Source organism: Eucalyptus grandis, chromosome 3 (assembly GCF_016545825.1).
Source record: "Eucalyptus grandis isolate ANBG69807.140 chromosome 3, ASM1654582v1, whole genome shotgun sequence".
Classification (NCBI taxonomy): Eukaryota; Viridiplantae; Streptophyta; class Magnoliopsida; order Myrtales; family Myrtaceae; genus Eucalyptus; species Eucalyptus grandis.
In genome coordinates this window covers 62864538-62890116 of record NC_052614.1, presented here as the reverse complement: position 1 = coordinate 62890116, position 25579 = coordinate 62864538, and the positions used below count along the sequence as shown (strand labels likewise).

Sequence of the window (25579 nt, the reverse complement as noted above, 5' to 3'; positions counted from 1 at the left end):
GATTTGGATCATGACTCATTTTTTTTTTTTCCTTAGGATCACTTAGATGAGTCCTTTTCCCAGAATCCAACCAGGCATGTTGCTTTAGGTGATCAACTCTTGACTGACCACCTGCCTTTCTATCAAAATCGCTCTTGTGTACGACGATGACGCCCAGTATTTTTCCCAGCCCAGACCCTTTTCTTTCCCATAAAAGTCTAAAAAAATGTAGGTAAAAAATTCATTGAACTTCCCCCATCTCTAACCCTATATATGTATATGCTCAGTCCATCAACCATCTCAATAAACTTGTCGTAGAGAGTTCAGAGGTAAAGAAAAGAGGAAGCGAAATCATGGAAATTCCTATGATAGATTTGAGTGAGCTTGGTGGTGAGAACATGAGCAAAACATTGGCAATACTTCACCATGCTTGTGAGAAATGGGGTTGCTTCAAGGTAACAGTTTGTGATTCATCGTCATCATCGACGAACTTCAATCTTTTTTATCAACCCAATTCACTCTCTTATCTTAAGAAATGATTATGATGATGATGTTTTTCTTGCAAATTAAGAACCATGGTGTTGACCTTGAACTGATGAAGAAAGTGAAGCGTTTTGTCAACACCCACTATGAGGAGAATTTGAAGGCAACTTTCTATGTGTCAGAACTGCTGAATGCTTAAAACATGCCAATAGTACTACACACCGATCTAGACTAGGAATGGCCCTTCTTCATCTCGGCACTTTGCCCGAAGTCAAACATTGAGGACTTCCCGAACCTCTCGAACGATTTCGGTGCGTGACAAAATTAATCCCAATCGTAAGTTTAAAACTCCTGATCATTTGAGAACTTTCATTATCCAACCTTGTTGTAGTGACTAAGTAATCAATAAAGAGACTAAGCTTGGTATACTGAACTGGTTTGAAAGGTGATTTGGCAGATTAGCCGCTTAGAGTTCGTCATATTGCATTGGAGATCAATTTAGTCCACCTACCTTAGTATCTATAATGTTTACCTAGTGACTGACTAATCCTCTGTGCAATATTCCTTTTAGGCGGTAATGGATGAGTACATCACTCAGGTGATAAAGCTAGTAAAGAAGCTCTCAGAGCTCATCTGTGAGAACCTTGGCCTAGACACGGACCACATAAAGAGGGCATTCTCAGGGAGAAATGGGCCTTCCGTGGGGATGAAGGTGGCGAAATACCCAGAATGCCCCTACACTAAGAGACTGTGGGGGCTCTGGGAACACATCGATGCGGTGGGATCATTGTGATGCTTCAGGGATGATTGAGTCTCGGGCCTTGAGTTCCTCCATGAGGGGCAATGGGTGCCGATCCCGCGGTCCAACTATGCTAGCATATGCATCAACACCGGGACCAACTCGAGGTGGTGACCAACAGCGCACAAGAGCGTTTTTGCACCGTGTCATGGCCGAGAAGAATGGTTGCCGGCTCTCGTGGCCACGTTCTACAATCCCGTGGATGATGCCATCTTCTCGCCAGCGACAAAGCTCCTGTACCCGGAGAAGAACGCCTTCGGGGACTATCCCATGCAGCCACAAAGTTTCAAGGCAAAGAGCTAAGGCTTGAATCAATGAGGAAACTGATGAGCAATGGATGCAGTGGGGCTGCCTAGGATAGGAGTCGAGTTTTGTAGTTGTGACTAGTAAATAAGAGATGGTACTGAAGTCTCCTTGAGTAATTTCATAAGACTACTAGTTAGCTTGTGACATCACTTGAGTATTCCCATCAGCGACTTGACAGTTGATCCTTGTAGAACTTATTGAGAGGTGGGAGGTTCGAATTCCCACATTCTTAGGGGGGTTGGGGTGGGACAAATTAGTTTTCAGGAGTGGGTTTCGACTCTCACGCCTTGTAAGGAGGCAAGGCAAAAGTTTGAGAGTGAGAGTTAGAATAAGAGTAGAGTAGAACCTCAGAGAGTTGGAATATGAGCAAAGTAGAACTGATCCAAAAAAGAAAAGAAAAAAAGAATGCCAATGATATGAAGATCTTTTAGCCTCTTATTATCTATTATAAATACCTAGAACCGACATAGTATACGTACTACACAAATGACCCTTTTAATCAATAACACAAAAGTTGCCTTCTCTTCCTTCAAAATTTTCTCGCCTACTAACCAGCAAAGTAGTAGGAAAATTATCCAAAAAGTCTTAAACATATTACTCTTTTATCATTCAATCGCGAACTTTTCATTTATGTCAAATAAGTTTTAAACATTTTCAAGTTTTGTCAATTGAACCCATGTGGTTAATTTTAATTGAAAATCGCTGACATAGATGTTTATGATGTCTCATTGGACAACCCACGCCATGTAGACAATTTTTTTTATAATTTTTTTAAAAGATTTCTTTATGATTATTATTTTTTCTTTTCTTCTTTCTTTTCCTTTTTATTTTTTTTTTTTTCAACCAAGTCCGATGAGGGCTTCAGAGCTAGGGTTGGCCACTTGACCCTCATTGGGCTTGGAAAAAAATGGAAAAGAAAGAAAGAAGAAGAAGAAGAAGAAATAAATAAATTCAAAAAAATGCTCAAATATTATATAAAAATTTGACCATTGGATGTGCCGGGTAAGATGGCCGAGGTTTGCGTTAGTGATTTTTAGCTAAAGTTAGTTAGATGAACTCAACTGGCAAAATATAAAAATATTAAGAACTCAATTAGCAAAATTAAAATGTTCATGATTGAATTGGAAAAAGTGTAAATCATCTAGGATTTTTAAAATAACTTCTCTCAAAATAGTATTTTTTTCAAAAGAAAAATAATGCTATGTTGAATGATATCTTATATATCAGTTGAAGCAAACATGTGATTTGATAGATATAACTAATTATTGTCATGAGCTAAATAGTACTCTGTTGAATGAATTATTGTCCTTGCATATTATCCAACCACTGGTCAAAATGTTAAGCATCATTTCGCTTGTGCCAAAGGAGAGTTAAATTATTTACCAAGAAAAAGAAAAGTGAAATTAGATCTAAATTATTCTACTAAATCATCAAATTTTTATAGAAGTGTCGAAAAGAACAAAAGAACCATCCCATTAATTTTGCAGTCTCAGTTGCGGCTTTTGTTGTTTAGCCACAACAATAAAGGGAAAAAGTCATGTACCATGCTCACTGATAACAAAAATCTCAAACTTATATCTATGTAATATATTTACTTCTATTAAAGTTTTGTTACTGAAAACTGTTAAAAGATCTTACTACATGGATGCCAGAAAGCAAACAGTGTTGACTCGGCACCCATGTGGATTAAATAAAATAAAAATAACAAGTTTAAGGTAAAATGAATAGTAGTAGGTATAATTTTGGATTTTTGATATCTAGGATGAGGTTAAAATACATCAGAATGAAAAGGTAATTATTATCCTGCATATCCGAACTTGTGATGTCAAACATTAACTGAAGTTCATATTACTCAGATCTACAAGCTCTCAATTCTTGCTAACTCAAAATTTCAACTTTTATTCCATGCTGAAGTTGAGTTCTTACAATTATGCTCGGCTGCTGCCGCGAATTTCAAGTCATTCTGTATGGCCTAATTTTATCTCGAGACTCTGTCAACTGTATTGCGGTACATGTGAGATCAACCGACACAACCATCTAACGAAGAACTAGCATTGATTTTCCTGTTTTGCCGATGCTATATGGTTCCGTTTGATTCATGGACTTAGGCAAAGTGCTATCGGTCTCACTTGAATGGGCCAGTGGCCCTGGTGCTCTGTTTACAGAAAGGCCTGGCACTTGAAACCAACTTCCAAATCCATATGATAACTTACTTTAATCTTTGTAAATCTTTTTACAATTTCGTAAACTTTTCCAAATCAGTTTTTGTTACCATCTTTCATATTTCTTCACGTTGTCGCTTCCACTCGTCAAGAAAAAAAAAAACAAAAATGTAGTTGAAGCTTCTTCTTTTAGTTTTCTTTTTCGATCATAGTGTTAAATTTGTGTCCTAGCCAGTCTATATGCATTTCAGTTGATCCACCACTCCAAGTGATAATATTAAAGGAGGCACTCCAGACATCGGCCTACTGCACTCAGGATTTTACCTCTGGAGCGCTTCCAATAAGATTTGAACCCAAGACCACAGAGATGAAGATTTCATTGACATATTATTTGAAAACTGAATCAAGTTTTGTATGCCAACATTGTGGAAGTGTGTTATTTGATTTCACTACAGCATATGGATAAGGTAAATACGCGATCATTGAATTTGTCCATGGAGCCTAAGATCACGGAGTTGCGATTTGTAACCTTTAAGTTGAATATCGACTGCTTAGGAGTGTCTACGTCTTGCAATAGGGTTATATAAGCCCTGTTGAATTATTTGTACAAGGGATACAAGATCATCAGTACGAGTTATGTATCTTTTAATTTATCGACTTGATTTCTAGTTCCTGCATTTTAACTTTCCGGTACTTGCATTTGCTTTCTTCTAGAGTAATTAATTATAGTTCTTGATTACACGTGCCACTTCCTGTCCGAATTGGCACGGAACACGATTCGATAGAAAACCAAATATTATCTTCTGGTGAAAGGAATTTCGTCAGGAAGAGAGATTGATCACATGGAATTGGCCTTCACATCGCCTAGAGGATAATGACACAGAGATAATTTTTCGGCATTAATCTAATGCAGCCGAAGTTGTGTAGTCAAACGAACAACGACACATGATAGTCTTTGTCCTTTCGAAAAGAGTGATCAAATCACCAACCGACTTTTGAAAAGGAAAAAGCTCTTCAAAAAAAAAAGAAGAAGGAAAAAGCTGCAATCAAGCCTTTGTCATTCTTTAGCTCGCTTTCATACCTAATTAAACTTGATTTTGCTAGAAACTTAGATCTCTGGATGATACCATCGTCATCATTAGATGACTCATGCCATGATTTTTTTTGGGAACAAATTCTCTTCCCTTTTTATGAAAACCATTGAATTTTCTCCCTTGTCGGGTCCACTCTTGCCATCATCGGTGGCTTCGTTTATTCTATGGTGTTACTCCCTTGTCGGGTCCTCTCTCAAGATTGGGCCATCTGGCTGCCCTCTTTTTTTATTACCTTACTTTGTTCTAATGCTTTAGCTGCTGGTTGTGCCGCTTGTAATTACTCTCTTTTATGATAATCTAAGTCCTCCTTCCGACCAAAAAAAAAAAAAGTCATCTGTGATTGCCACATTGGCTTTAAAATTGAGAGTCTCTTTCCCACCTCTCTGTACCTGGTTTGATCTTAGCCGATATAAGCCAATAGTGAAACCTCTCGACTTTGAACTTTGAACTGATCGCTTGCTTTATAAAGAAGCTTCCCCTAATCCTCAGAAGTGCACCCCAAATGGTGATCTCTTCCCTGATAATAGAGAGATATCAACCATAGGGCGAGAGAAGGCATGACATCCCCACATGCAGCGAACGCAAGGCCGGACAATGAAGCTACTCACAAGCAAAAATGAAATATCATCAAAATACCAGACGATATATTCATTTGATAATGTAATTAATGAGTTCTCGCATGAGATGTTTCTTTCCTTTCATATAATATTCTTTAAGATATTATTGCTAAGATAAATGAGAAATTAATTTTTTCTCCCTCTTGTCAAAACTGATACTAAATAAATTAGAGGACCTCCATCTTATCCCCATAATGTGTCACCACCACAGGGTAACGCTGCACCTACAGCCTACCGGCTGGCCACCTTGAGGAGTAAGTCGATTATCGAATTTTCTAATAGTGCCATCATTGACGACTTTCTCTACCGGAAAAAAAAAAAAAAGGCAGGGTTGAAGATTCCGCCCTCCGAACACACAGCGTAGATTGGATCGAATCTTCCCTCTCTCATGATTTTGCTTTGTAAGCATGACCTAATGTTGGCCTCCACCTTTAAATTGTGAGCAACTCTGAATATAATATTTCATCAGGGTAACTTAGAGGAGATGTCGATGATGGATTCGTGATTCAAGGAGAAGACAAACCTACAAAGTAGATTGGATTGAAGTTTTCCGTTTTCCCCACTATCCCGAGAGAGCATAACCTAATGTTGGTTTCCAATGGCACCTTCATAACCAATTTTTTTCCACGACACCGATAAATAATCCACCCAAATTGCCTTTTTGTTATTCTGGCTTTTTATATACATCTTTTACCACCCATCACTCAAGGTTTCCGAAGACTTTGTCGATATAGCATATTCGTTGGCTGGAGGCGCATCGATAGTCCTGGGTAATATGAAAAGCTTTGTCGATTTTGGCTTTTTTTTATTTCTTTTTTTCAGACAGAAGAGAATAAAGGATTTAGTCTTGTTGGAATTCAAGTCAACGGAAGACGACTTACTTGATTCCGATGTGTAAACAGCAATTAACCCTAGAACGAACGTTTAATTGCGGACGAATCATGAGCGAAATTACTCCACGTTGGTCTGGATGATATCACGAGGAAAGCACCCGATTTCCACAACGTAAAAGCTGATTGTTCTCGTAAAGATGAAAATGGAACGCCTTGATGGAAAAAAAAAAAAGGGGAGAGAAAGGAGCGTACGTTCTCTCTAAACGTATTTTCTGCCAACAACAACCATCAACGGTTGTCTTCCAAGAGGTTTTTATACCTCTCACTTCATACCCTTTCAATAATGTCTCGCACCCCATCATGGACGTACCTTTTTAATTACAATATCTCCCACTCGGACATGATAGGCTTGATAACTCTCTATCAAGAATATAAGGCAAGGCTTTCAACATTTATCAACTTCACAGAACAATTTATACTGGCAAGTAAGCCGTGCGACTAGTGAGTACACCTGCACTTGGGAGCTCAAATTATGCACCTGTTAGGCATGACATAATGGCTACAACCCCAAAAAGAAATGAACAATTGATGTCTTAGAGTGCCCCAGACATATTTTATTACATCAATCCAAGTATACCTATCCCTTAAAAGCTATACTTGACTATCCTAAAAAACACACCATGTATTTACAATTATATCTGCAACCACATAAGGCGATATAATTGGTCGACCAGTAAATACATGTGATAGATGTAAAATAACAATAGTCTTCCTTCGCACTCATGTCTCTCTCCATTTCAGAACAACTGCTTTCCTAGACACGTCCCACAAGGCCATATCTATTCATGACCGTCGATAACATGCTAAAGTAGCAACATTGATCTTTCACTTCGAGAATATAGTCAGAAGTAACATAGGGCACAAAATTAAGGTAAATTATAAATTACCTTAAGGGCTCACACGATGAGTAAATAAGGATAATTTTACTCATCTTCCCTTATTGGTCGTACAATGCACATGTAGTATGAATTATATGCTATAGTGGATTACTCTTTCTATAAGAGCGTATGTCATTTATCAAATATATCCACTATACGGATCTTAGCCTAAACATAGTCACGTGCTTCTCACGTACTCATGTTTAGCCCGAGTGCTATATTAGCTCGCTTTCTATAACGTCTAATTAAGTAATCGCATTTGGCATCTTTCAGGCATACATGATTGTGGGACTATCATGTTCAGTCTTGTTATAAACAAATCATAGACCTCATCTTGATTCCAATCAAGGTGACATATTTTATGTACCAGACTTGCTCTTCAGCGTACAAAACGTCTCATCTTAACGTGCTATCTAAAGCACTTGAGGCGATTGCTCGTGTGAGTGAGCCAATCATTGTCTACTAACATACTTTTCAATAATATATGTGTGTAATGCTAGTCTCATAGTGGATTTGTACTTATTGATAAAACATCAAATCACTAATAAATAAACAAGTACAATACATCTGTCCACAAATACATAAACCAATGATCCTCTACAATAACAGATATCACATTCTACGCAATCCTAGTGACAACCTATGGGTCAAGAATATGTCTCTAGGAATAGCTTCCGTAAATAGATCAGCAACCATTCTATTGGTTGAAATGTATTGCAGGATCACTTCTTTCTGTGCTATAATATCTCTGATGAAGTTGTTCTTTATGTTAATGTGCTTCGTCCTTCCATGATACTTGGGATCTTTCACATAGGCAATGGCTACTTGATTATCGTAATAAACTGTCATCGGTCTTGGAACTTCAGTGACAGTGGCTAAATTTTCCAAGAAACATTTTAGCCATACCGCTTCTTGCACTGCGGTAGAATATGCAATAAATTCTGCCTCCATAGTAGATAATTTCGTGCATGTTTGTTTCTTGTTATTTCAAGAAATTGCACCTCCATTGAGCAAGAACGCATATCCAGAAGTCGATTTACACTCATCCAGGTCTCCACCCCAATCAACATCTGAATAGCCTGATAGGCGTAAATCACTTCCTTGATAACAAAGTCAATAGTTCATGGTGCCCTTCAAGTATCTTAGAATTATCTTCACTGCTTCCCAGTGTGCTTAACCGAGATTTGATTGATATCGGTTCACCAATCCCATGGCATAACATATGTCGGGTCGAGTACACATCATAGCATACATCAAACTTCCGACCGTACTAGCGTAAGAAATAGTTTCAATTGCTTTAATTCATTCTGAAGTCTTAGGACACATCTCAATACTTAGGCTTTCACCTTGCATGATAGGGGTATCAATGGGACTACAGTGTTGCATATTAAAACGTTCAAGAATCTTCATAATATAAGACTCTTGTGATAAAGTAAGAAGTTTCCTCGATCGATCTCTTTCGATCTTAACTCATAATATATAAGCAACTTCTCCCATGTCATTCATCTCAAAATTGGAGGACAACCATTCTTTTATGGTGATAACCAAAATCTTGTCATTTCCAGCCAATAGAATATCGTTCACATAAAGTGATAAAATCACAAATTTATCTTCGAACCGCTTGACATATACACAGTGATCTTCCTCGATTATCATGAAACCAAAAATGGTTATGGCTCAATGAAAACGAAGATACCACTGTCTAGATGATTGCCTAAGGCCATCTATTAAGCGATGAAGTTTGCAAACTTTATGCTCTTGACCTTTAGCTACAAAACCTATTGGCTGCTTCATATAGATTTCCTCATATAGTTCTCCATTGAGAAATGCCGTCTTTATATCCATTTGATGTAATTCAAGGTCCAAATGTGCAACGATGGCTAGAATAAGGTGCATTGAGGCAAAGCTTACAACTGGTGAAAAGGTTTTCTCATAGTCTATACCCTCTTGTTGAGTATAACCTTTCACCACAAGGCGAGCCTTATACTTTTCAATGGATCCATCCGCCCTTCACTTAATCTTGAAAACCCATTTATTTCCAATGGCCTTATGATTGGGTGGTAGATCAACCAAGTCCCAGACATGGTTTGCCCTCATTGACTCCATCTCATCTTCTAAAGCTTTTCTCAATTCTTCCTTATCAAAGGATGAGATAGCCTCTTGAATAGTCTTAGGCTCGGCATCATCATTTTGAGCAATCATAAATGCTTCCTCTTTAATCTCAAAACGACGACGATGAATACTTTTACGATTACTTTTACACAATTGAATTTCTCTTGAATTCAATTCGTTAGGCGATGCAACACTCCCACTAGGTCTTGCATGTTGAGGTGAATTTTCATTTCCCTCTACAACATCAGTGGGTGTGTTATCGGGATTTTCTATCTCATATAATTTAAAGTCCTTATCAATCTCACCTCTATTAGGAAAATCGTTCTCCAAAAACGTGACATCTCGTGACTTCATTTCGGTCACACTTCCATCAACTTGTTCACCTATGAACGCGTACCCTTTGGAGTGTTCAGAATATTTTATAAAGATACATTTCTTCCCTTTATGACCTAATTTACCATATTTAAGGGAAGAGTCATGAACATAAGCTGCACATCCCCATGGACGTAGACTACTCAAGTCTGGTTTCTTACCATTCCATAATTCATAAAGGGTGGAAGTGATCGATTTTGAGGGCACTCGGTTAAGTATATAGGCAACAGTCAATAACGCATCTCCCTAATAGGAGATAGGTAAATTTGCTTGCGCCATCATAGATCTAACAATTTCCAATAGGGTTCAATTCCTTCTCTCAGCTACCCATTTTGTTGTGGAGTACCAGGAATAGTCAATTATCGTACAATTCACTTTTTCATCACAAAGAGCCTTGAATTGCTCCGATAGATGCTCACGTCCACAATCAGTTCTCAATGCCTTTATTGTTTTGTTCAATTGATTCTCTACCATCGCTATATATCATCTAAAGCATTCTAATGCTTTTTATTTATGGGAGATCAGAAAGACATAACCGAAATGTGTGAAGTCATCTATGAAAGTGATGAAATATGAGGGTCCATGCCTTGCCCTCACATTTAAAGGACCACAAATGTCAGAATGTATGAGATGCAATGGAAATTCAACTCTACTCCATTTACCGAATGGTTTTCTAGTTGCTTTTTCCGCTAGACAATGTTCACATACGGATAAACTAACATTAGTGAGTGACCCTAAAAGGCATTCTCTAGCTAATGTTTGTATTCTTTGCAATCCAATGTCGCCTAATCTAGCATGTCAAGTACTTGCATCAATCTCAACATTAATAGAAGATGCAATTAAAGAAAAACAACCATCGACATTAACATTGTACTGATCATAGTCAATGTCTAACACCATAAAACCATTTGATACATGACTTGAACCATAATAAATTGTTCCATACAAAATGTCAACACAATCACCATGAACGGCCTAACCTTGTTGTTCATCAGTAAGGGAGTGACCTGCCGACTTCAGCTCACAGATCATGTTTGACATCTCTCGAAGATGCTGCCTCATCGTTACATTTAGGCACTTTCGGAATGTGTTAAACTTGATGGTGAGTCTCCTCAGCTTAGTGGCAGATGTACCCCAAAACTTATCTTTTAAGACAACCCAAATATCTTGAGCTTTATCATAACTTTCAAACTCACACATGAGATCATCTTGCATACAGCTCAGCAACGTGATGCGAGCTATGCTATTTTTCTTTTCACAAGCTTGATAAGCTTCTAGATCTCTCCTGTGTTGAGCTGAAGTTCCATGCTCAAGTTCATCCATGGTATGGTTGAGGGTTTCCAAAACCTCTTACTCCTCAAGGATGTATTGAACCTTTCGGTGCCAAATATCATAATTGTCACCGTTTAACTTCTCATCCTTATTGAGGTCAGCCACAATGGTCTTGGATGCCGAAGCCATAATCAGTTACTATATCACATTGACATAATAAACGCAAAATCAATACTAGCACATTTTACAAAGTAACACACATATTTAATTTTGCAACAAAGACAAACTAAATTAATGATAATTAAAAAAAAAGACACAAAAGCAAAAGTTTACTATGTTTCCAATCAACTTCTATGTACAATTGTTCTATTATCATTAATTAATTTAATTTGCGCAAATTTTAAGTTCTAGGTGAGAACTCTTTCAAATTCTACCAACCTACGAACTTCCATTCTGAAAAATAATTACATGACCTTATATAATTTCTACATTTTTCCTTTACACAAAAACATTGCATGATAATAACCAACGTATAAACAACAATCATGTTTCAACTATAATCAAAATCGCAATTCAACATGTAATGGATTTCCTACCATTGTTCGAATTTTCTAGTAACTAGAAAATTGCAAGTATATTAAACTATATACATGATATCATCGAACCAAGCTCTACACAGCATATATGACATCATTTGCACATAAGCTAGCTACTGTATTTCTTAAACCACAAGAAAATACAAGTTATAAATGAATAAACTATGCATTAAACCCCCAAAAATACGTGTACATAGGGTTTCCTACGCATTTTCATACATTTATAAAATTCAAAAGTATAAAATAATTATACCACATGATAGAAAACATTCATATGAACCAAACGCGACTGACCATGCTCCAATCGGAGCTCACACGCGCCTACATGCACCGCCTGAGTGCGCGGCGCGTGTGGCGCACGCGCCAACAAGCCAAACGGCTCCTGGCCGATCCGATCAGTCCAACCAGTGACCGGTCCGACCGTTGACCGGTCAATGGTTGAGTTGAGTCGGGTCAACCTCGGATCGAATCTCGGGTCGGGTCGGATCGCCAGCCGACGCGTGATGCACACCTGCCAATTTACTGACTGGCGCGTGTGGCGCACGCGCTGGCTTTGCTAGTGCTTCATGCGCGTGGCGCCCACGAGCAGCGGCTTCTAGCCGCGCGTGGCGCCCACGAGCAGCGGCTTCTGGCCGCGCGTGTGGGCAGGTCCAGTGTCTTCCGGTGGTGCTTAACCCATCACCGGACTCATCTTGACGAACTCTTTCACCTTGTATATTCAAAATTTAATTTTGGCCAAAAAATTATTTCGAAAAAAAAGGCCAAAACCGTACGAGTGTATGCGACCCTGAACCCGTTCTTCGCTTCGGTTTGATTTCGAGTTTTTAGATGGCAATTCTGACCATTAGGCATCCAAACAGTGTAGATTTCATACTCTTGATCTCAATATCAAATGGTAAATGAGAAAACTTGATGAAAAACAAGACAGAAAACGCGATCGAGCTCTGATATCAATGTTGGAATTCAAGTTGTCAGACGACTTACCTGATTCCGATGTGCAAACAGCAATTAACCCCAGAACGAACGTTGAATTGCGAATGAATCACGAGCGAAATTACTCCACGTTGGTCTGGATGCGATCACGAGGAAAGCACCCGATTTCCACAGCGTAAATGCTGATTGTTTTCGTAAAGATGAAAATGGAACGCCTTGATGGAAAAAAGGGGAGAGAAAGGAGCGTACGTTCTCTCTAAACGTATTTTCTGCCAGCAACAACCATCAACAGTTGTCTTCTAAGAGGTTTTTATACCTCTCACTTCATACCCTTTCAATAATGTCTCGCACCCCATCATGGACGTACCTTTTTAATTACAACAAGTCTCAATAACCATTGGTAAAATTTAAGGTCAAAGGCAAGGAAAAGCCCAAAATTAACTAGATTTGGGCAACCAAACATACTCTACGATGGAAATTTCGTGGACAGGAAACTTTTCTCCAACAAAGTGAGGAAATCAACCCTTTAGAGATGGAGGGATACGATCTGATTGATCTCGTATAAAACAGAGACCCAGAATTACCTGATCAAGATTATTCAAGCTAGAACATATAGGTGTCATTTGTTGAAGTGAGAAAGATATGCGGAAGCCGAATATTCAGGAGCTTTGGGATTTAATTGAAGCACTTGGTTGAAGTATAGTGGAGAATTCTAAGAAAAGAGAAATTGGAACGGGGATAGCTTGGATCAAAATTGAAGATGAAGTTGAAGTAAAATGAATATGAAATCTTGTCAAGTCCCTACACCATCCCAAAAGAAGCAATGGCTAATAGTAATGGTTCGCGAAACGTGTTGATTAGAGGATGATGTGTCAAGATGTTACAAAGGCGAGGATTAAGCGGTTGTCAAAATGCAAAGTACGAAGCATCGGAGATATAATACGCATCTATCCAACTTTTGAGAGGTAATCTTTCGTGGCTTTCGAATGTTTAAAATAATAAAAGAGGGAGTATATGGTTATACCAAAAAATAGCCAAGTCTTTGTAATCGACATGAAGCTAATCTGAGTAAATATAACTTGGCATCGAATATGGTGTGGCTATTGACAATTTGCCAATTATGGGAATTTTTGTCGCTGACCATGTGCATCGATGACCATGAGCATAGTTGTCAATATATAGTTATGGCTTATCAATGATTGATTGATACTTGTGTAAATTTAAGTAAGTGTGGAGTACCAAAACTGAGGAAGATGAAGATGTCGATTGATGGTTGAATGGAGAAGGCTTTAGAGTTATAAGCACTTTTTTTTTTGGTCGAAATCGGGAAATGTATTATAACTTCATAAGCTTACAACCAGACAGTAAAGCATCAGTATATACAAGGTCTAGCAAAATGTAAGGCGGGAAAGTGTTCCAATCTTGGGCCGAAGTATTCGACAGGTGGCCTTTGTGGCCCAGTTAGCAACAAAGTTCGACTCTCTCGGACAGAACCGAAAAGATAGGTTAGGGAAAAGAGAGAGTAAAGTCGTCGCCTCCGCAAGCAGATCCCTAGTCTCCCATGGCGGCGGATCCTCCCCTGTAACTGCAGCAACGACGGTGCTGTAGTCCGATTCCAGTGCGATGTGTACCTAGTGAAGCCCTTGTTGTAACAAATGCTGGAGCGCAAAGGTGAGGGCCTGAAACTCTGCGATCAAGACTGATGCAGCAGGGAATCGGGCAATATAGATGTCGGTAAGTTGACCATACTGATCTCTACATATAGATGCCATAGATCCATTTGCGCTTCCTGGCTGAAAAGAGGCATCGATGTTGCATTTGAAAGTGCCAGGTTTCGGTGGTTTCCAAATCTGATGTGGGTGATGTTGTTTTGTAGGTCTTGAGGGAGGAGAATGGACAGAAGCTTGATAAAGTCGAGTCTACGACAAAGTTGTATCTGATATTGCTAGTATGAGTACCTAGAGGGGGGTGAATAGGTGCCTAAACAATTTATCGATATACGGAAGCGATTCTTAGCATATAATAGAAAGTAAATTCTCTCTTAATTAACAAAATGAAATACGATTGAGGTAGAGAGAGTAAGGAAGAGAAAATTGAACACGGGATTTATAGTGGTTCGGCTTATTCCAAGCCTACGTCCACTCTTCCACACTGACAACCCACCGGCTGGATTTCACTATGATCAAAAGAGAAGTTACAGCACAGCTTTGCCTTGATTCCACAGTGTAGATGTTCTACCACACCTCCTCAAGGTCTCTCACAAATATAGACTCTCTCTTTCGTATATAAGTATTCGCTCAAAGGATTTGTCTAAACAAAAAGGAGCTTCGGACTTTGGAATTCTTCTATCGCGCACACCTTGAACAACTAAGACAGTCTTCCTTATATACTACTTTATGCCATCATACCCGTTGGCACTTACCAAAGGAATTCCTCCAATCTACTCGTTGAACGGAATCAATTAGGAAGATTGTCCAAGCTATAAATGGAACGTGTTGATAGCCCATCAATCCTGTTCGCCCATACAATCAGGATCTCGGTTTCCATAAGCAGAACCTTCTAATAATATTTAGGTAATCACCGGATCTTCAATTTATCGAATCAATCTTCGATCAATCAAAGGACTCCGTTTATGTCTTCTCCAGCCATGAGATCTTCTCCAGTTGATAAGGTTAAATCCTCAACGAAACATCCAGATTCTGGATAACCCTTCTTCAACGGATTAGAGACTGTCAATGAAGATAGACTTTGAGTCTTGAGTCTCGGCTGTCCCAAGGTCTTCGACTTTAAATAGCGTAGTCCGCAAGCCTTCGACTAGACGATAGAAACGATTTGTCAACTTCAAAACACTTCAAGAAGATTTCTCCAACAATCTCCCCTTTTTGATGGTGACAAAACTTTCCTACGATTTGGATATCTTTGACCTGCAAAACATTTCTCAAACACATATGCATATCTTATAGAGGTAAATGTCTTAACAGAATAACACTAAAATCTGCAACCACAGAAAATAGGTTAGTCCAAAAGATATGATGAAGCCATCCATAAGATATCAATATTAGTTTAATAGAAGCAGTCAAGTCCAAGTCTAGTTCAGTTCTCATCCAAACACAAACCAAAGTCAAACAGATTCAAACCACAAAACAATCCAACAAAAACAATTAAAAGTTGAATGAAAGGTTTTTTGATCAAATCTTGCATCTCTCCCCCTTTTTGTCATCATTAAAAAGGATGAGATGAAGTTAAGATTGCTTGGGAACGCGGACAAGCTGGAAATCTTCCATAGACTGAACGATGCCTTCCAACCTTTAAAGTCTTCCTTTAGCCGTGCAACCTCCTCACTCTTGGCATTGGCCTGATTCGAATAGAGAGGGCTTGCATTTTATCATTCAATGAACAGAAGAAGCTTGACCTTCATTCTTCAAGCTTTGAACTTTGCATCCCAAGGCATAAATCTGACCTCGCATCTCCAAAAGAATATCCATGATTCTGCGAAAATCTGCTCCATTATCGGTTTGAGTACTTGCTTCGCTCGATCGATGGAGTAAATGCGAAGATGGTAGATCGCATAATCTTGCAGGTTTGGCGATGAAACTTCATGACCTTCTTCTGGAAATTGAGATGCATAAACATCCTCTGGGTCCGCTGTGAGCGATCGACTCCTTCACTTGCATCGGACATGAAGACTTCACTCCTTTCTCCCGATCTCCCCCGTTTCCATGCCTACAGGTGGAGAAGAGTGTTCTTCAAGTTCTCCTTCTTCTCTTCTTTCTTCTTCAGGTCTTTCCTCCTCTCTGTTTCTTTTTCAGCTTCTATTTCTTCTTCTTCCTTCTCCTCTCGCTTCTTTCGTCATTTGCTCCGATTCTTTACGTGGAAATCAGACGACTTAAATTCTTCAAAGCCAATGCAGAGATGGTGATGTCTTCCTCATCATCTTCATCCTTAACAAGGAGAGCTCTTCTTCTCTTGGATGGAGCAGCCATGGGCTCCTTCCCTTTTCTTTTAGCTGCAGAAGATATTTGATGAGATTTTGCAGGAGTCTTCTCCTTGAATTTCTCCAACTCCTTGCTCGCTCCTTCGATGCATTTTGGTCACCATTTTCAGACCTACCACCATATGATCGCATGGTCGAACACAAAAGATTTGTGGAGGTTGAATATTCAGATGTCTGAATAACTTCGTAACAAGGCTTGGATAAAGGAGTTGACCTCTGTCTTTCATCATTGCTCTATACATGTGAAACATCACAGTGTGAGGGAGAGAAAACCTTTTTCCAAAGAGAATGGCATACATCAACTTGGCCTCCGAACTTGAAACATCGAGTCTTGGAAGTCGATTTCGGTCGGAGGCAATTAATCACAATCTTGTGAAGCAAGATGTTGAATGCACCCATCCTTAAGTAGGTGATCTTTTCATCTCGTTCTTTTGTCCTTCACCGCCAAGAGTGGCCCGAGCAATAGAAACTTTGATTGGCTGATATCTTCCTCTTTCGACTTCTAACACATCTGCTAGCATATTCATATCCACAACATAATCTTGGTCTTTAACGCTGAACGAGAATCTATTCGCATCCAAAAAGCTTAGATTTGAATAGAAATATGCAGTTAATTCAGCATAGGCCTCTGTAGAGTCAGAGCAGAACTTTTCAAGTTGAAGATAACTAAACTTTTCCCTCAAGTTCATATTCATAGCATCCAGAAAATCAAAATCTACGCTCCTAGGGTTTATCACCCCACGCTTCAGCAATTTAGAGCACAGATCCTTTTGCTCCTTTGATCTGAACAAATCTCCCATTTTTCCTTGGTTATCAACCGTAACACCCATTTTCGGTTGGAATTGACTGTACAATTTATCATCATCATTCCCATCTACAGGATTCGAACCCTAGTCACGAGGATCACTTGGGATATTTGCAAGGGTTTCCTCGGCCACCCCTTTTCGAGCAATTCCCAAACTTTCCATTTTTTTCAAAAGATATATTCGTTCCCATGTCCTTTATCTTTAAGAAAATCATCAATGTAGTTCAAAGGGGTACGAATTCCTTTTAGGGCACGATATAACCGATCAATATAAGCGGGCTTTTGAACTCTTACGTGTCCGCATCCTCGATGATTTCTTCCCCGTTGTTGTTGATCAACGCCTTGAGGACTAGATGGAGGAGAATGACGCTGTTGAGAATGTTGTGGGCTCGCTTGCTGATCTAGAGTCACTTCATCTTCGCAAGATCAAAGTGCGTAGGCCCCTCACTCATCCGCCGTGGTCCCCTGCTTGCAATTCTCGAAGACTTTCTTGAAGATGACATCTTTCTCAATTTTTGGAAGATTCCTTGCTTGACTTTCCCAGGAAAGATGACAACTTTTTGAGGATTGAGCGAAGAAGACAAACGGGAATGGAGGATCGATGCTTTCTAGGGTTTTTTGAGAGAAAAGTGAAGAGGAATCGACAGTTCAAGATCGGTTAAAAGAGGGATAAACGAACCGTCATAAAGGAAATAAAAATATGCCTTTTCAAAATAATTGTCTTTTCCGCAAAAATAGCCATTTCAAAAATAACTTCCCTTTTGAAAATGAAATGATGCAATATTTTCGTCAATTAAATATAGCAACAATTTAAACACAAGTCGACAATCGTACCTTTCCAAGTTGAGATTCAAGAGAGAAAGACTTATAGGTCGACGAACGTACCAAGACTGTCTTTCAGATAAAGTCTTGTAAGTCTGAGTCTGAAAGTCTTTAGACTTTGATATCCTCATACCTCAAAATGTTGAGTCTCGAGCGTATAGACTCAAATTGATTTTTCTCCAAAGGCTTTGTGAATATATCCGCCGCTTGATTCTTTGAGTCAACAAATTGAATTGAAACATCTCCATTTTGAACATGGTCTCTTATAAAATGATGTCGAATCTCTATGTGCTTTGCTCTTGAGTGGAGAATTGGATTTTTGGTGAGGTTGATAGCGCTGGTGTTGTCGCAATTAATCTCAGTGCATGAGTCTTCAATTTCAAAGTCTCTTAGCTGTTGTTTTATCCATAGAATTTGCGAACAGCAGCTTCCCAGGGCTACATACTCTGCTTCTATTGTTGAAAGAGACACAGTGCTTTGTTTCCTTGAAAACCAAGACACCGTCCTGCTTCCAAGCAACTGGCAAGTTCCCGAAGTACTCTTTCTATCAACTCGCAACCGCCGATCTGCGTCCGAATATCCCGGAAGATTAAAGTCTCCATTCTTAGGATACCAAAGACCGATGCTTGATGATGAAGCAACATATTTAATGATGCGTTTAGCAGATTGAGATGGGATTCTCTAGGATCCGATTGAAACCTAGCACGAGATGCAAACACTCAACAAGATGTCAGTCTAGAAGCAAGTAAGATAAAGGAGTGAACCAATGATGCTTCGTACATGCTTTTGATCAACTTTCTTCCCTTCTTCATCTTTGTCTATCTTCAAAGAACTTGACATCGGTATGTCGGTCTTTTTGCATTTTTCCAGTCCAAATCTTTTGACAAGATCATTAACATATTTTTCTTGATAAATAAAGGTTCCTTCCTTCAATTGTTTTACTTGAAGACCAAGAAAGAATGTTAACTCTCCCATCATACTCATTTCAAATTCATCCTGCATAGACTTAGAAAATTTCTTGCACATATTTTCATTAGAAGATCCGAAAATAATGTCGTCCACATATATTTGAACAAGTAAGAAACTTTTGTTCTCCTTTTTGATAAATAAAGTTGTATCCACTTTACCTTTGACAAAACCATTTTGTATTAAAAACTTACTTAATCTGTCGTACCAAGCTCGAGGTGCTTGCTTTAAACCATACAGAGCCTTCTTCGCCCAAAAGACCGAGTCCGGCTTCTTTGGGTCTTCAAACCCTGGTGGTTGTTCCACATAAACTTCCTCTTGGATGACTCCATTTAGGAAGGCGCTTTTGACGTCCATTTGGAATAACCTGAAATTCTTATAACAAGCAAACGCAAGTAATAGTCGAATAGCTTCTAACCTTGCTACTGGAGCATAAGTCTCATCATAGTCTATTCCTTCTTCTTGCGTATATCCCTTGGCCACGAGTCTTGCTTTGTTTCGTACGACTTTTCATTTCTCATTCATCTTGTTTCTGAACACCCATTTAGCTCCAATAACAGTTTTACCTTTTGGTTTGGATGTCAATTGCCGGACATCATTAATGCTGAACTCATGCTAAGCTCTTCTTGCATAGCTTCAATCCAGCTTTCATCGACAAAGCTTCTTCTATGCTTTTTGGTTCAATTTCAGAAACAAGAGCTACAAAGACTAGACTCTTCTCGCCTTTTTGGATCTGGTGCGAATTCCTTCATTAATTTCGCGATTATAAGATCTTTGGGATGACTGGACTTATGCTTCCAGCTTACTTGTTGATATGTCTCTGTTTGATGATCTCTCTCTTTGATTGAATCTTCACGAACATCTTGATGCTGGTTTTCCAGTCCGAGATGCTTCTTGAGTCGTAAGCTTTGGAAGGTCTGGAGCAGGTTCAGACTCTTCTTGATGAATCTAACTTGATTCATCTTATGTTGAGTCTTGAAATTTGACATTCATTGACTCCTCCACGATCGGCTCTTCTTGTTATAGACTCGAAGGCTTTGCTTGATGTAGAATATCCAAGGAAGATACCTTCATCTGATCTTTCTTCAAACTTACCAACTCGATCTTTTGCATTTTTCAATATAAAACATTTGCAACCAAATACATGAAAGTATGAAACAATAGGCTTCTTATCTTTGAACAATTCGTAAGGGGTTTTCTCTAGAATAGGTCTTAAGAAGACTCTATTGATGATATAACAAGCTGTTGAAACAAATTTCAGCCCAAAATCGTGAAGAAATCTTGCTTTCTATTAAAAGAGTTCTAGCCATTTCCTGAAGAGATCTGTTCTTTCTTTCCACAACTCCATTTTGCTGAGGAGTATATGGAGAGGAGAACACATGATTAAAGCCAGATTCATCACAAAATTTTGTAAAATCTTGATTTTCAAATTCACCTCCGTGATCTGTTCTTATACAAGAGATAACACAGCCTTTTTCATTTTGAACCTTTTTAGCAAACTTTTCAAAATACGAGAAGGTTTCGGACTTACTTGCAAGGAAATATACCCAAGTAAAACGGGAGTAATCGTCCACAATTACTAGGCAATATTTCTTACCTCCACTACTCGTGTTCTCGTTGGTCCGAAGAGATCCATATGCAGCAACCGTAGTACATGATTAGTAGAGACATGATTTATTGGCTTGAATGAATTTCTTACCTCGCTTTCCCCGCAATACATGGAGTGCATGGATCGGTCTTTGATAAGGTAATTTGGGTAGTCCTCGAACAAGCTGCTTTGATGAGATTTTGGCTAATTGCTTCATGTTGACATGCCCAAGCTTTCTCGTGCCATAAGCTTGCTTCGTCTTGAATTGAGATAAAACATTGCGATTCATTTGGTTTCACATCCGGAAGATAAATGTTTCCATGTCTACGACCCATGAAAGACTCGAGTAAAGTCTTTACCGATTCCAAAACATATTCCTTCTTGAAAAAAGATCTTGAAACCAAATCACACAATTGACTCGATCTTTGAGAAGATTGTAATTGAGTCCTTCCACTAAGGAAACATTACTTATTGTGAGATTTCCAATTTTAACAGTTCCAAATCCCACAATACTTCCTTTGTTGTTTCCTCCAAATGAAACTTTTCCACCATTTACTTGAGCAAGCTTTATGAAACATTTTGAGTCTCCCTGTCATGTGTCTTGAGCATCCACTGTCTAGATACCACTTTACCTTTCTCTTGACGGTGACCTGCATTTAAAAAGAGTCTCAAGCTTTCTTTGGTACCCAAACTTTCTTGGGTCCTTTGGTGTTAGTAACATAAGCGTATAGCCCATATTTTCTTAACAGTTTTCCAAACCATAGGACACTCTTTTTCAAAATGATCCGGACTGTTACATTTTGAACATTTTAGAGCATTTCTACCTACATTTAACAAAGACTTTCTTGAAGTGATTTTTGTAAACCTCACTCGAGAGTCTTTTCTTAATTCTTTCTTTTACTTTAGGGAAATCAATCGGGGAATTGTTTCTTCTGTCATACCTAGACCAGACTTATTGAAGTAAGGTCTTTGTGCTTTGAAAGAATTTTCTCAAGTTTTTCAGACCCTATTGAAAATTTCTTTGATATATTTGATAAGTCTGTTTTTAAAAAGACATTTTCTTTTGAAAGATTGTCTCCATTTTCTTTAAGATTGGAAATAGTCAAGTCTAGACTTTTAACTCTTTCTACTAAAACATTTTCCTTTTGTTTTAGAGCTGAGTTTTCCTTTTTTAGTTCGGAAATTCTTTTGAGAGAAGTCTTAAGACTAAAACATAATTCATCAATATATTTAGAAACTTTGACAGGAATTTTAATATCACTTGCCTCAAATTCACTATCCGAGTCCGATCCAGTCCGAGTCGATTGTGCCATCGGACATAGATTGGCATATTCATTATCACTTTCTTCACACTCGTGTCACTCCATGTTTCGGCTTTGAGAGCTTTTCGAAATCTTTCAGCTTTTCCTTTCTTCTTCTTCGAAGAGGACAATTGGGTCCGATGTGTCCCTTTTTCTTACATTCAAAGCGGACTATGTCTTTATTTGGTTCCTCATCATCAACAGACTTGGTCTGCTATCTTTGAAAGCTTTGTTTCTTTGAGTTGAACCTTCTTCCTTTTATATTCAGTTTTCTGAATCTTCTTATCATGAGAGCAAGCTCCTCATCGTCTATATCTTCTTCAGAATATGTATCATCAGAATCATCATTTGATTTTAATGCAATGGATTTCTTACCTTTTGGATCTTCATCTTCATTGATCCGTTCCACTTCATAAGACTGAAGAGTTCCAATTAGCTCGTCGACGATAGTGGCATAATTCTTTGCGTCTCTCTTATCGAAGTCTTTATGTGATTCCAATCCTTGAGAGTCCACGCAGAGCTTGTTTACCTTCATGGGATCGGTTGGTTGACCTTGATTTTCAAGACCATTCACAATATCCGTAAAACGACTAAACATGTCGATATAGATTCTCCCGGTTTCATTCTCAAGGCTTCGTATTGACCGAGAAGAATGTTGATTCTTGTTTCCTTCACTCGATTTGTTCCTTTATAAGTGATATGCAATCTGTCCCAAACTTCTTTTGCTGTACCACAAGAAGATATTCTATTATATTCAGTTGGTGATAAAGCACAATATAAGGAGTAAATTGCTTTTGCATCGAGTGTTTGTCTCTTGATTATTTCTTCCCGAGACATTCCGCTGGTTTCTTCAGTTTCTTTTCCTCTTTCGAGACCGATGCGGTGGTAGGAGTGATTCCTTTTTCTACAACATCCCATTCCGAGGATCCTTTGATCGTAGGAAAGCTTTCATCTTGTTCTTCCGGATGTTGTAATCCTTTCCATCAAAGTAGGGTGGTCCGGTATTGCTTTGCCCTTCCATCAGCCCTGGTGCTAGCATACTAGCCATGGATCTTTTACTATGAAGTAAAACACTTCAAATAAAGTAAGTACACGGGCTCTGATACCAATTGATATTACTAGTATGAGTACCTAGAGGGGGGTGAATAGGTGCCTAAACAATTTAACGATATACAGAAGCGATTCTTAGCATATAATAGAAAGTAAATTCTCTCTTAATTAACAAAATGAAATACGATTGAGGTAGAGAGAGTAAGGAAGAGAAAATTGAACACAGGATTTATAGTGGTTCGGCTTATTCCAAGCCTACGTCCACTCTTTCCGCACCGATAGCCCACCGGCTGGATTTCACTATGATCAAAAGAGAAGTTACAGCACGCCTTTGCCTTGATTCCACAAAGGTGTAGATGTTCTACCACACCTCCTCAAGGTCTCTCACAAATATAGACTCTCTCTTTCGTATATAAGTATTCGCTCAAAGGATTTGTCTAAACAAAAAGGAGCTTCGTACTTTGGAATTCTTCTATCGCGCACACCTTGAACAACTAAGACAGTCTTCCTTATATACTCCTTTATGCCATCATACCCGTTGGCACTTACCAAAGGAATTCCTCCAATCTACCCGTTGGACGGAATCAATTAGGAAGATTGTCCAAGCTATAAATGGAACGTGTTGATAGCCCATCAATCATGTTCGCCCATACAATCAGGATCTCGGTTTCCATAAGCGAACCTTCCAATAATATTTAGGTAATCACCGGATCTTCAATTTATCGAATCAATCTTCGATTAATCAAAGGACTCCGTTTATGTCTTCTCCAGCCATGAGATCTTCTCCAATTGATAAGGTTAAATCCTCAACGAAACATCCAAAGTCTGGATAACCTTTCTTCAACGGATTAGAGACTGTCAATGAAGATAGACTTTGAGTCTTGAGTCTGGCTGTCCCAAGGTCTTCAGACTTTAAATAACAGAGTCTGCAAGCCTTCAGACTAGACTGATAGAAACGATTTGTCAACTTCAAAACACTTCAAGAAGATTTCTCCAACAGTATCCACTGCTACTATTGAATCCAGACATTGGCCATGGAAAATAAAACCATTTCGCATTCTCCATATTTGCCGTAAAACATTGGTAAGTAATTCCAGACCAGGTAAGCAACTATGCAATACAGCTGTTTCTGTTAACCAGACTTCAAATCGAGTAATCGTTGTAGCCCTGACATCTAGATAGATTAGGGGATGAGCCCAAATGTTTTTAGTCCACGGACAGAATATAAATAAATGTTATACTGTCTCTGGAATGCACTGCTTACAAAGCTGGCAGAAAGGTTCAGCAATAATATGTTTCCTAAACAGATTGTCAGTAGTGGCAAGTGCATTTTGATATATTGACCATAGAAATATACAAAGTTTAGGAGCAATCTGCATAGCCCATATTTTCTTCCAGAGTAGCTTAGGATATTGATAAGACATTGATGTTGTATTATTGCTATGGTTGCTGCTAATGGAAGTCAGAGCATGATAATTGCTCTTCACCATATGTCGACCGGCCTTGGTGGCTGTCCAGACTAGTTCATCTACATCAAAGGTAGGTCTAACTGGAATGGTTAGAACCTTTGCTATGATCTGATCATCTAGAAAATTCCTCATCAGAGATAAATTCCAGCTATTGTGGATTGGATCAATGAGATCAACCACCAATTTTGGTTCTCTAGTCGCAAGTCCACCAAGAATTTCTCTTGGTAACCATCTATCCTCTCTAATGCTGATATTTCATCCATTCCCCACTGACCATCTAACATTTGGTAAAATTGCATCCCTGCCCACTAGAATACTCTGCCATCCCCAAGATGGTCTATGTCCTCGAGCCGCCGATTGGGAATCTATAGAGTGATAGTATAGTCCTTTAAAGATTTGACTCCATAAATCTTGAGGTTATTGTATTAGTCACCAAGCTTGTTTACCAAGCATAGGTCGGTTGAAATCAATAAGATCACGGAATCATAGACCGCCATTTTCCTTACTCTTCTTCAGAATATCCCATCTCTTCTGATGTATCCCTGCTCTATTCTAATCATTCTTCCACTAGAACCGAGCAATGATCTGTTCTATAGCTTTGCAAAGAGACTTAAGAAGTTTGAAAATTGACATAGCATAGTGAAGAATCGCCTGGATGACAGATTTAATAAGAATTTCCTTACCACCCTTAGAAAAAAAACTTTTCTTTCCATCCTTCCAAAATCAACTTAGTTTGTACTCTCCCCAAAATCCAAGAGAACATTTCCTTTTTAGAGCGACCCCAATCAGACGGAATTCCCAAATACTTTCCATATCGTTGTAGTACCGATACTTTGAACTCAGACGATAGATTTTCCTGTAAACTGAAAGGACAATGCTTGCTAAAAATAAGTTCCGATTTGTTTCGGTTCAAAGCTTGGCCCGTAGCTAGACAATACTAATTTAAAAGATTAGCCAGATTCTGACATTCCCTAATGGTTGCCTCAAGAAAAATATTGCATCGTCCGCAAAAAAGAGATGGGACAAGGTTGGACACCATCTATTTAATTTAATGCTCTTTATATGACCCATGTTGACTGCTTGAGTAA

The 25579-nt window shown here is 38.7% G+C and overlaps 1 pseudogene; it reads left to right on the top strand.

The window, feature by feature from the left end:
• The first annotated feature begins 332 nt into the window (after positions 1-332).
• Positions 333-1617, top strand: LOC120292036 (annotated as a pseudogene).
• The last annotated feature ends 23962 nt before the right edge of the window (positions 1618-25579 follow it).